The sequence below is a fragment of the Argopecten irradians genome, chromosome 5 (genome assembly GCF_041381155.1).
Source record: "Argopecten irradians isolate NY chromosome 5, Ai_NY, whole genome shotgun sequence".
Taxonomy (NCBI): Eukaryota; Metazoa; Mollusca; class Bivalvia; order Pectinida; family Pectinidae; genus Argopecten; species Argopecten irradians.
This window is the reverse complement of record NC_091138.1, coordinates 47,589,612-47,603,877: the sequence shown is the minus strand read 5'-3', so window position 1 is coordinate 47,603,877 and position 14,266 is coordinate 47,589,612. Positions and strand designations below refer to the sequence as shown.

The window sequence follows — 14,266 nt, the reverse complement described above, 5'->3', positions numbered from 1 at the left end:
CGAAAACAAACCAATCGAACCGTAAATCAATGGATCTTGTTGAAATATCCAAAGGATTACATGGAATTTTCAAACAGGCCCCACACGTTTGTATTCGACGGACAGAATGGCGAGATATTTGCCAGAATCGCATGTCATGGACTTTGAAAAAACATTAAGATGAAAGGGATTTTTTGAAACAATAAAAAGATACAGAGAATAATCAAGAAATCTTTTGATGCCTATTGTCGAAAACGTCTACTTTACTCTAACAAGTCTATATATATACATGTATATAGACCTCTGCATAAATGTCGGGCCATATCTTTCATCGCCCTCAAAGGTTAAAACAAGAAGCCCACAAAACCTGACATGTGAATTTAATTATTGATACGTGTGTGCCTTCTATATAATGTCTATACACGTGTATTATTCATGTAATTTGTATCTGTTCTGTCAAATCGGATAAATCACACGGAGTTCGTGCATGGCCGTCGTCGGTTGTACGCCGGGCCGGGTCACGGTGCTAAACGTCAATCTCGGCTACCTAACAGGGGTTGTTTTTACCGCCCGCACACACACTTTCAGATGATTAACGCATGTTAAGTTGAAATCGATCACCTGCACACATTAAAATTTCAAACGTTGTGCGCATATATACACACAAATGCACGTGCATTTTACCAACATGGAAGCGTTTGTAGTCAAAGTGTAATCTAATAGTGGAGTCAATCAAAGAACAAGACGGCAACGAAAGGGAATGGTCAAATTATCCCAATTGCCTCCTGTTTCAAATAAACAAATACAGCTCTTTTGCACGAAAGGTCTTGTTTGTTTATTTTGCTTTTTCTATCAACAGATTTCGCACACTCGACACTTTCGAATATATAAATAGAGCCTCGTGCAATGCTTTGCTTGGTGGCGTTTTGGTGTAGCTGACGAGAAGCACCTGCTTGGTTTAAGGCTAATAAGGTCTAAAAGAGAAATAATCTGTTCCGATCGAAGCCTTGCGAAGGAGCAGGAAGAGCCATTAAAAATCCCTAAAACCAAACACTTCAAATGTTTGATTCATATGTATTTATCGACTTATACATGCATGTTTTGCTGGAGTATGTTTGAAAAAAAATGTATTAGTACACGACAAAAATGTGAACAAAATGGCAAAGACAACGACAAATTTGCGAGAGTCGTGAACTGTCGTAAACTGTCATTGTCGTAATTTGTGTGACTACAGTTATGACCAGGAGGACAAAGAACAATTTGTGACTAATTGTGACTTTACGTTCTTCGACATTGCTGACAGCCCAGATTTCTTATCAGTGGCAAACGTTACGCGACGTTATTTCTCAAATAATATCAACAGCGGATTGAACTCTTGTCACGCTAACGAACTAACAGTATTTACCACAGGGACCTGGCACGATTTTTTAACCAACAGTATACATACATAACATGTAACATCCACGTTTCCTGAAGACTCTTTTCACATATGTAATGCTAGAATTAAGGCACGCATCATGTGATATGTATTTTGCTTCATTGTGTAATGAGAAATGAAGGCCTACATATAAACTCTGTCACATCTTTAAAACAAGTCATTCCTGTGGAAAACTACGTCATTAAAATGACATAACATACATACCAATGCAAACATTAAGTTAATTTTTTTAACCCATGAATCATTCTTTCGGAAGTGAACATTTAATTACGGCAGGATATTATGTCAAGTTGATCACTATATAAATGCATATATATACATGTACATGTAAATATTTGTTGCGGCGTACGACTGAATTATACGTAAAATAAAAAGTATGGTTAGTTTTTTTCACTGATCGAGCTAATATGAGCAACAGCTGCGTATCGTTAATTAAGAAACACGTGACAAGTTTATTAGCAGAATCGTCCTAATAACAAGGAAATCAGATTAATGTTACGGTTTGTTGTACATTGAGTTTTGTATACACAATGCATTGGCTAAAGCTCGAACATAATAATTATAATTATGAGGCTATGACAACTGGGACCTGGAACCTACATGTAAATACAATGACATAAATTCTAGAATTAACATTTAAAACAAAAAGATCCATAAAGATCTTACAGGTGAATTTATTAAAGGTGAAATTCGGACGCCATTTGTATATAAATTATGATGTTATGGAATACAATGCAATTTACATATAAATATATCAATTCAGATGTTATAAAGATTCAAATAAGGTCGTTTAAACGAAATGTTGTGTACATTATTAAAAAAAATGTTGCCTATCAAGATTTTTGCTCTTGGATTTATTCACCTAAGAATATTTGCAGCATAATTAATCTTAAACCTATTTAACACTTATTATACTAAAAAATCTTATGATATCCGGACAGCTTCAAGCGCAGTCTAAAACGTCCGGGTAACAAATTTTCCGGACTGCTGACTTTTGAGTTCTTAATTAGTATGTAACATTACGGTCAATCTATCCATGTCTAATAATGCTTATACTTACCCAATAATGTGTTTTCATTTAGTCCGACATCCTTAAGGTAAGAACATCTGGAAAAATAGAAAAATCCTTCGTCAATGCACGAAAACAATTCCATTCTCATTTGTTTTTACAAAAGAATGAAAACTATAGTTCACAAATTCAAATCCGAAACACGTGTCTATGGAAATAGGTCCGGAATTCATATCCGAAACACCAACATGTGTCCATAAGGACAATCACATACTTAGTGTTGTAAGACTGCGTGTCTCGATATACCTGATATAATGTATATACACGTAGTTTTACTATGACAATATGATCCGTCTGATATGCAAGCTGGCCTAGTATCCGTAGTCACTTAATAGGAAATCAATCACTTGTATAGGATGAGGTGAGTCGAGGACGTTTGGGCTGACCAAGTGAAGTGCCCGCAGGAACTTGTCCGTGTCCACTGGCGCGAGTTGTACTAATTAGTAACCCCAGATGTGTTAGGGACATAATTACAATTAATTAATTCATATTCGCTCTACTATATGTATAAATCTCTTGAGACATGGCTCATCTGTCGAGAGAACTCTCTTTAGGGTAAATCGATTTAACTTTGGAACTTGGACGGGTCCCCCACAGTGGGGAAATATCTCCTAATACCACAACAATCTATACTAACTCGCAAGCTTTGATCCGACGTCAACGATCAGATGTCTTCCGCGACAAGGGAAGGGCCGAGTGTCATTTCCCGGTTCTTAAGTCAACACTTGAAAATGTTGAGAAATATACACAATTTAATCACCATACTTACACGTACATACAAACACACACATGTTTTCTTATGTATATACTTGACACGGCCAATATACATTTGTATTACAATAATTAAGATGATGATTTATGCTTTATGCTTAATGAAATGTATGACCAGTCTGGAGACATACGGATGTTTATCATTCATTAAAGCAGAGATATCCGGAGAAAACCGCCGATGAATACCTGCCAACTGCACCAAGTTGACCTTTCTATCAAAGTTCTAGTTTGACAATGTTTCAAAATTCAATTATCAGTCATATTATAAGGGATGTCATGCTTCGACTTTTGAAGGAAAGCAGCAAGCCGCAATACCAGAATTAAAATCCTAATCTGGATGAGACAAAATTCCCGTGTTCCAGAATTGGCGACCTGGAATTCGAAAGGATTGGAACATGCTAAGTGTCTGTGAGCTTACACATATGTAGATGAAACACCCCCCGATAAAAGTACTTGAATGCCAAGAGAGCAACCATACCCTTACATATATGACCTTTTTAAAGTACGACATTTAGAGGAACCCAGTGCAGTTGTCATGGTGTTAGCGTTTGACTATTTCACAGGAACCTTTCGGTAGCCCGTCAGCAAATAATGGTCAATATACAATGCTTATAATTGGAGCAAATCGCTGTAACCAATGCACTGCCGTTGGCTTTCACAGATAAAAATCATGTTCCCTATATGGACGGACAAATATTGTATCCTTCCAAATCCGTAGTCTTTTTAGCATCGCGGTAAAATAAACCTATTATTGCAGGAATATTCACTCCCTTATGACGTGTCATTATTCCGCGGGTCAAATTGCTTCTTATCGTTTTCTCATTTGTTAAAAAGGCCTTACGCAAGCGTCTAGGCGATCTTGACAAAGGTTTGTGATAGTTTAGTCTAGGTCGGCGGAAGGAGACTTGATGAATTTTATGTTAATTAACGCCATAGGGCGACCAGAAAAGCAGGTGTTGTCGAAGTGATGGCCTCACGCGCTCAGATGCCGGTCTCAGGGCATAAAGCCACAAATATGTCTCTAAAGTGACATTTTAATTTAAGATGCATATGGGTTTCCCAATCAGATGACACTCAAGAATATTTACTTAACGGATAAATTTGCTAAGAGAACTGTCGTCTGCATTACATAATCGGTAGCTGAGATATAAGCAGTATCGCTTTAATGTTGATGATCTTCGTCAAGTATGATATAACATCTGTCTTCCATCACGTGCATGTGGCGTAAGAGAGCTATTGTCTATTTCCATGTGCTTTTGCAGTAAAAACACATGCCTGATGGCGCGCACATGTCGTCGCGTTCTTGATTGGGAAACGCGACTTTTAAGTGCTGCTGCATTTGCCGAATTCTAATATGATGACCAAGTAAGGCACATGAGGTACACGCATGTTGGTGCAATTTTGACGTGGACACATCCATGCATGCTACATGTATCAAATAGTCTGAAGAATGATCATGATCGCAGAATGTCTGTCATTCAACCGCTAGGCCACTGCAAGACAAAATCTTGACCAAAGGAGATTTGTTGCGTATGTTAAATGCGGATATATGTTACAACATGTAAGTGTAACGCTAGTGTACTTATTCACACGATGCACACCAGTGATTTGCCAGAAAAAAATAAATAAAAGTATATATTCTGTAATCATACGTGGATGAGAACAGTTGAGTTGAAAATAGAAAACGGATGTTTTCATGGACGTTAAAATGTATCTGGTACGTGTGTTCTTGTTATTGGACATATCGAAGAATACTTTGTGATAGTTTGTAATCATACGTATCACAATAGATACATACTGTACATAAGCTAAGCATGTGTTCATATACGATTGACCTTGAATCATAATGCATGTCGCTTGTTCATCAATAGTGTTTCAACATGTAGGTCACTTCAGATAACGAAGCGTGGGTGTATTTCTTCCATTGACTTCAAATGTTATTGTATTAGCCGTTTCGTATTGCGAGCATTAATGGTTATACATTTATATCTATTGTATTGTTAAAACATTATTTAATTTTTCACTATTCTCATTGGTAATGCTTGATCACATGATGAATCAAAATATTCCTATAGTGACGTCACAGCCGGATTGATATTGCGTTTGTGAACTGTATATTACACAAACGCCCTTGGTGGAATCTTTAATAATGGCATCGTGATTGGGAAACTGGGCCTACATGTACATTTTGGTAGGTGTTAAAAGTACAAATTACATATATTGAGTAACAATTTGAACCATTATCCTTAACCCTCGGATCAGGCGGTTTTCGTATAGTATCTACCAAGTATCGCAGGTTTTCCTCTGGAATTTTCTTTGGCCACCAAAACAAGGTACGTCCTTAATGAATAAGACCTATCATGTAATGAAAAATATCACGCTTGCCATACAAATCCGATATAACGAACTCGTAATTATCGTGTACCATTGATTTTAGATTTGTAAAATCATAAACGCAACTAACTTTTAAACACTGTCTACTATTTCGCATTGGTCTGAGAAATACTCTAGTGTCTTAACGGAACCTGAAGTTTTAAAATCAAATATCAGAAATCGAAAACACTTTAATCACTTCAGCATTCCCAGTATTTGTGTCTAGGTTGTTGAAATGGACTGCTAATGGGCTGTCCAGGGGACTACCAGAGAATGATCACGAACTGACCATTGTCCGACCATTAACAGCGTTTTGATGGACACTCTCAATGTTGTGTGGTTTTAATGCTTACTTTAAGCTGTAAACATTGGCAAATGAAAGTATGGGAAACACATGACTGTACTCAATCTTATTCAAGATACACTGCATGATGCTTCACTGTCCACATTTACAATCGTTTTATAAATGAGGAATTTTATTTCAATGGAAAAGAGATTATCCGTACCAATAGACATTCAGAAATGATCTCTGGGTCGCGAGTTTGAGACCTTGCAATCATTTTATAAATGACGAATTTTGTTTCAATGTAAAAGAGATTATCCGTACCAAAAGACATCCAGAAATGATCTCTGGGACATTGCAAGGTACTGGCGAAGTTATATATTGTTTTTTTTTTCGCCGGGAACTCCGTTGAAATAGGTTGAAAAAGGTTTGCTTGTTGCCTCTATAATCTATCAGTGCGATATATTTCATATACGCTGACAAATGAAACAAATAATCTGCAGACTATGACTATAGACTATAGACTATTGATTTTGATAATGAATTATGAAAATTGTGTTCATTAATTTTGTTCATTAATGTATAGACTATAGATTTTGATAATTAATTATGAAATTACTCTCAGAAACATACGGACTCGTAAGGACTTTACACCATAAGTTTCTTAGTAAATATTTACTGGTCCAAACATTTAAGTTTGAACCTTCAGTCTAATAGAACATTAAAATGTGTACATATATCGGGAAAAATCCAGTTCCAATGTAAATTAGATCAGTCGGTTTTACTGTAATATGCCTGAAACACCATGGTTGTGACATGTGTGTAGATGTTCAAACTCGCTCGCTGTCCGCCATTTCACATTGTGGTCGAACTTCTTGTATGCCGAACCCTGTCCCTTGCTCGTAGAGCAATGCAACTTTTGTCGAGAACTGCTCAAGTCGCTCTGAGAATAGTGTGTTTACCTTATTAGGTGAATTGTCTTGCCATAAAATCATTTTAACACCTTCTCAGTGGTTATGTAGTTTATTTGTTTAACGTGCGTGACTTTGGCTCGGGTATGGGTACAGCGTCCATATTGTACCTGCTTAATCGTATTGATTAACGATTTGATATTTCAACGATATTAGTCAAAATACTAAACAATGACGTGGAATTTGTCAATATTTTATGTTATATGTTTCATAAGAAATGTTGAAAAATACATTTATGCCATATTTTGCTTCATGCTTATGTAAAAGAATTAGCCTGAGTGAATTGTCTCTTTAAGTTTGAACCTTCGGGTGCTATATATAGGCTCTTCATCAGTCTCCTGAATATCAAAAACTTCACTGAAATTTGAAACATACATAGTATGTCTCTGCGATATGTCTGATTCTGGAGTTTCAAACTAGTGGAAGATTATGATAATATTAGAATTCGGCTGAAAACATCCCAGCAACTACTTAAAGGTATGGTGGCCAGTCTCGATGCTACGCTATACGTTTTGTGGTACTAGGGACCAGTGCATTATACAAATGATATTGGCCGAATTGTACTTTAAGGTATTCTATGCATGTACTATAAAATAGGTACATGTATATGCATAACTTTGCGAAGACAATGTCCTATATTCCACCACGGATACTTCATCAGTAATCATGTAAGCGCCTGATGTAGTTTATGGGATGAATAACTGAGATTAGTATAAAGATGTTCCTATCAGTTGTATTTGGACGTTTTCGTCACTATTCCCGTTAAAAAACTGACTGTTTCAGCTGCTGGGCGAATAGTTTATCTCTGGAAAATACGTACATGACTCCGTGCCATTCTGATTTAAAATGTTCCAGTTATTTGTGACACAGCTGTTATAGTTTCATACATTAAAGCCGGGGCGTACCGACCTGTTGTGACCGATTATTATAATTATCTGTATTTATATATACTTTATTATTTAAATGTATCAGCATATCAGACATTGACCCCATAAGTACATTAACTTATCTAATATATGAAATATACATAAAAAATCACACGTAAAGTAAGTACATACTGACCTAGATTTTTCTAATTTATATAAATCATGGAAAAGAGAACATTTGCTTTCTATGGTAACTGATTTCTCCCTTTTCAGTTTTTCGTCTTTTCGCATTAAGCATCCGGTTGCCGCGTAAGAAATAATGTGAAAAGGCGAATTAGCAGAAATCAGATACTAAGCTTTTCACCTAATAACACAAAAAAAGACAATGCACAATTGTGTATGTGCATGTCAAGATTATCAAGATATAAACGGCCTCGTGCTGCAACGAGTCAAGTTTGACCTGTTTACGATTGATTGCCTATGCAAGAGATAATTCTTTTTTCGTAAAATCAAAACATCTTAAAATTGATTGGAAATTAATTCACACTATGCTGGCGCCATGGCATATTAATTTTAGTTCACAGGGTGAAAAAAGAGCGAATTATATTTCATAGGCGGCAAAAATAAATTAATTTTAAAATATGAACAAAACAAATTTGCTTAAATCCCTTTCTTAATTAGTTACAATCTTCCAATTATATTAAGTTTTGAGTTTGCAGACATTCGGTGGTAACAGGGGGCAATATTTATTACAGTAAAAACAAATTACTGTAAGGTTTAAACATATTCATTTACGAACAAACTCTCTTCATTTAATGGAATACATTTTTATCAACGAAACAAATTTGATATCAGCAGTTTAAAAGGACTAACCATATGATTTCACGAAATCTTGTTGGTGAAAATTTTGCGACAGATTTAATCCGAATCATTTCATATCATAAGGTATATATCCTCAGCGTCATTCCCAGTGCCTCTATCATCAATCGCAACATCTCGGAGAAATTTCCGATAATCATCGGAAATTTAACCCGGAAGATTGCCTTAAACTCCTCTGAGATGTTGCGATTGCGTATAATATAGATATATTTCCGAAGATTAACGAAAACTTCGACATGTAGCGAGAAGGCGGGATTACTGTTGACATCATAATACATCTATGACAGGCAGTCTCCGGAGGTACGGTATGGTTCAGTGAGATAACGCTATAATGAACTTAGGCCACGGTTATCGTTAAGATCAGAAACCATAAATAACCTTATAATATGCATATAGATTACGAATAAGGGGAAGAAGCGATAGCATTATCTTAACTGTTGAATTTAAGCAAGATGAAACGAAATTAAAACTGAAATACTACTGTAATAGAGAAAAAAGCACTTGCCTCTTTCATACAGAATATAAATAATGGCGAACAATTAATTTGTGTGCTCTATATTTCAGGGATGTTTTTGGTTTTGAGATTTTCCTCAACAGAATGCATCGCTATCCTCAATGCGGAAGGGGAGGAATGCCGATACATACACTAACAAATGCACTAAGTATATCTCCAAGTATATTATTCTATCTTCTCGAAACGCCTTCTCTAAAATTGGAAAGACGCAGATTATCGGCAAATGCATAAACAAACAGTTAAGTAGACGACTATTATCTGTAGAATGTTTTCAAAATACGGCGAGCACAAAGAAAACAGGGCGCACTCGGCTCCAACCCACGATACAAGTACGCCACATCTACATTTGTGATAACGCTTTACCAATTAATAAATACAGAAACACATACATCCACAATTTTTAGGACGGTTTAGAATTTCTGAAGTGATTTCTGGATAGTCTATAACATTTAAATAGGTAAGCAGGAAGAAGCGTATCAGATTCATTTGGTAAATCGCTCATTGCTTCGACGCTAAACTCTTACCACGCTCGAGCTCATCTCACGCGCGTCGAACAACACGTGCATTTACAGAGAATGTTCCTCATTAAATGACATCGTTATATATATCCCAAGTACCATAGGGCAAGTGCATGCATGGGTCTTACATTTAGTTCGTAACTGGAGCTATACCGTATCCAATTACGATGCCTTGTTTTTACTTATGTAATGCCAAAGCCATGTGTTCAGCTCGTGGTATCATCCGATTATGATTGTCGTAACTTACGCTCTGGGCTCATCAAACATTCCACAAATCGACAGCCATACAGTTCACCGAATCATAATCACACTTTCTGCTAATTGGTAAGTTAACAACTTGGTGTCGGTAGCCGACAACCAGGTGTTAACTCCGTCATATCCCTCCGCAAATTAGAACCACACTTATAGATGTAAACATCGCCGTAGTTTGTTCTGACCACACAGAACCAATGATAAGACGATCGTAAACAGAGCCATACATTGACCACGTGGGAATTATATTGTTTACGTCTTATCGCCAGCTGTTGGTCTTTCAACAGCAATGTTCATTTCAGGACACGGTGACAGGACACCTAAAGCGGACAGTCGTACGACACCGCTACGACACACTAGCCTAGTGGCCCTTCACCTAACCGACCAGGGTTCGATACCCAGATATGACAATGAAATTGACATATGCTGCCTAAAAATTATGGTACTCTATATAATTATTTCGGTTTTTTTTTTCAAACCGGTAACTCTTGTATGTTTTCCGCTTGCCCTTTAAATCGGTTAATGCATGTTGAAATGATTTTAACAAGTGATTTACTAAGACGTTTATTTTTAAGGACCTGTTATCCGCCGTAATGATATAACCGACATATCTAAGCTCATTCAAAATAATATCTTAAATGGGTTTAGAGCACAACCCAATAACCACAACAACTGAACCCAAGTACAAGAGAAGTATGCTTTAAGTGTTTCGTAGTCATTAACCATTGACAGCTATTTGACAATAAAAGTAGCGGCTCTTTGACATGTATGGCAGGAGGTATAGTAGGAGTAATGGGTACCGTAGAGATATGTAGCACTTTGAGATGCTTGCATTTATCCAGTGAGTCAATATGTTCATAAAGCATAACATGTCAGGTAAACGAAGTTTATACAAATCTGAAACAACCAAATACATCCATCCAAACTCACTGATGATGCAGCAATAGAGAAATTTAAAAAGATGTAAACATTTGAAAGAGAAAGTGTTCGATACATCATCGACGACATCCGCCGTATAAATCTAGGTCACAGCGACCCTGTCATTGAAACTAGGTCACACACTGTCATTCAAATTTACGTCACAGTGACCAACTCATCTAAATCTAGGTCACATCGACTCTGCCACACCAATCTAGCTCACAGCGACCGCGTCATACAAAGTTAGGTCACCTAGACTCCATCATACAAATATCTGTTACACCGTCCCCGTCATACAAATCTAGGTCACAGCGATATATGTCATACAAATCAAGGTCACACTGACACAGGCTAAATCTTGGTCACACCGATATTGTCATGCTAATCTAGGTCAAAGCGTCATCGTCATACAAATTAATGTCACACCGACCTCATTATACAAATATAGGTCACACCGACATCGTCATGCAAATCGAGATCACAGCGTCATTGTCATTCAAAATCTAGCACTAGCGACCCAGCTGTACAGAGCTACAATTTAGGTTAAATCTAGGTCATGTGTCTGTCTTCATTGACAATTGGGTGGTGACATTAAAACTACCGATCAAGTTTGGGCCGCAAAACCGCCAAGATGTAACCTGTTTTTGTACTTACCTCCATTGAAACGATATGATCATTTATGTGTGGGAGGTGAAGGGAGCCATAGTAATCGAAGGAAAATCGTCGACCTGTGATCAATACAAGTCAACTGCCCACATAGTGTTCGAACTCGTTCCCTAGAAACGGAAAGAAAGCTCGGTCACTCGAGAAACTAACGGAGTATTCCCGAAAAGATCAAAATGTCGACCGTCAAGCTTTCCCGTAGTAATCAAATAAATTCCTTCACTAAAGCAAAGCTTTCTTATGAAAAAAGAATTATACCATTTTGGATTCAAAACAGATCTAGAGGATTCAGGATTTGACAATCGATTTGAATCGAAGCCGAGTGATGCATATTAAGTTTGATGACATATTTGACTATGCAGTTCCAAGTACCCACGATCAGTGATACTAGATCACACCATGGTGACGGTCAAGCGCCGTTTGGACTAAGACACGTCCTATATGGTCAACATGGCTCCTACTTACTATCGTCGTATGGGTCATTTTATAAACTCTCCACTGGTCATCGCCCGGACATACTGCTGTTTGGATGGTCAACTATTGTTGTTGTTGTTGTTGTACCCTCAGCTATCGAGATAGAAAATCTACACTATCTGATAATTATAACTTAGAGCAATGCGTCATCTAAGTAAAACCCGAATGATAGGACAAATAATATGTTTCGTTACGTGTTTCTCATGTATAAACGACGCGGACAAGAAATAAACTTTATACACGTCAACCGTACGCCCAAGGGCAAAAATATGACGAACCTGTGTAGTTTAGATAAAGAGTTTTACTTTGAATAAATATATGATTAAATATTTTACAGTTTACAATTATAATTGGTGGTACACTGTACTATAAGTATTTCACACTATATTGGCATCCTGAGAACTTACAAAGCACGTTTCACAAGCCTAGAAATGCAGAGTAACGAGTTTTAAAAGAAATTTGATGTTATCAATCGTATAAAAGACATCAATAGATGAAAAAGAAAAAATATATTTTCTACCCTATCAACAGATCGTGGCTGTTAAGAAGACGAACTTTTTTTCAAAACAAAGTAGTGCAGAATACTAAGAAGGATTTGGCTCACTGAATTTCGACCTTGAACTTGTGACTTCACTCGTATATGGCTATTTCAGCGTCTGTGCATTTAATCCCTACATCTCTGTAGGCTCAAGGAAGAACGTTTTAATGATATACGATACGCTCTTCATAATTACATGTTCTTAAAAGCACCTACTTGAAATCCCTTTGTAAGAGTAGCTACACGTTTTTAAAACTTCCGGTATCCTAAAAAAACCACTGTACCGACATATTTTTTCCAGACAAATGTAGTTAATAGATGTTTTTGCAGAAAATCTTTATTTTATTTTATATATGAATTATCTCTTTATGCGCACCAATACTTTATGACGTTTTATATTAGTAGACCCCAAGGCATCGTGGCATTTACGCATACTTCGGAATGAGTTGAATAGATTCTAAAATTTGTCATTTTGCAATCATATCTTGCTATATGAAAACGCTCGTTGTTAAGTAAAAAGAACCGTGTTTGCCTGCGTTGTATTACATGTAATCATCAAACTCTAGGAAAAGTATTATAAACATGTACAGTTATAATAATACGAAAGTGCGTCTTATGGATTCTTGATGACTGTTTTCTATAAATTTCGATATGTATGTGCAACATCACTCGAATTCCATTGGTTTACCCATAACAACACCAAACTAATGTTCTCTAATGTAGTATCGCAATCCTATTGTGACAAATATCGGAATATCACTCGTTCTCTCAATTCTAAACTCCCGTTGTGTATTTTGTGGTTTTAGGAAGGTTTATCTAATTACTACGAAGTCAGCAAATACAAATAAAAAGTCTAGAAAGCGTATTTAATGTAAAACTTTCTTCTAGTAGGTGACTTTTATCATTAACTTGTACGGTGTATATGTTGTAATCGCCTTCAAGTCTCCGTAACATTGATTTCAGATGAGAGGCTTCTCGATGTATTAATTAGAGACTTAATTAATAATAACGGACTAGACACCATGTCTATATCCTGGGTTGGGCGTTTTATTCACAACAGCTGGAAGAAGAAAACTATTAACTGTTGTAATGATATACTTCGACAGAACACTGACTATTGTTGGAGAATCCGGGTTCGTTCCGTTTTATTTGAATCATTACGACATATTAAGCATCATTTTACATTCACTGGGGTTGTTGGTTGATTTTATCCAGCATCTTATTATGAGCTAACGTTATTTTAAGATGGTTTATCAATCTATCGATATATTGAATGAGATAGCACTACAAAAGGGATAGGAGTGCCACTATCACAAAGATACACGACACTCACATAACACAGCCTCCAAAAACACACTATCACAAGAATACAAAAAACGAACATAGCACAGCCTCCCAAAACGCACTATCAAAAGAAGACACAACACTACATGCAACATACTACAGCCTCCCAAAACACACTATCACAAGAAGACACAACACTAACATAACACAGCCTCCCAAAACACACTATCACAAGAAGACACAACACTACGTGTTACATACTACAACCTCTCAAAACACACTATCACAAGAAGACACAACACTACATGTAACATACCACAGCCTCCCAAAACACACTATCACAAGGAAACACAACACGAACATACCTCAGCCTCCCAAAACACACTATCACAAGGAGACACAACACGAACATACCAAAGCCTCCCAAAACACTATCACAAGAAGACACAACACTACATGTAACATACTACAGCCTC

General features: G+C 36.7%; 1 protein-coding gene across 10 annotated transcripts in view; it reads right to left on the bottom strand.

Moving 5' to 3' along the window:
- The window catches only part of LOC138324077 (FMRFamide receptor-like), a 70,595-nt gene that overhangs the window by 20,045 nt on the left and 36,284 nt on the right, over positions 1-14,266 (bottom strand). For 7 of the 10 annotated variants that reach the window (XM_069269100.1, XM_069269104.1, XM_069269097.1 and 4 more), the window contains one exon: positions 2,478-2,524. The gene's annotated coding sequence lies outside the window, so the exon portion shown is untranslated. Of the gene's footprint in view, positions 1-2,477; positions 2,525-2,732; positions 3,103-3,123; positions 3,146-9,908; positions 10,051-14,266 lie in introns of those variants that run through there. The other 3 variants (XM_069269103.1, XM_069269105.1, XM_069269102.1) reach the window with 3 other exon arrangements.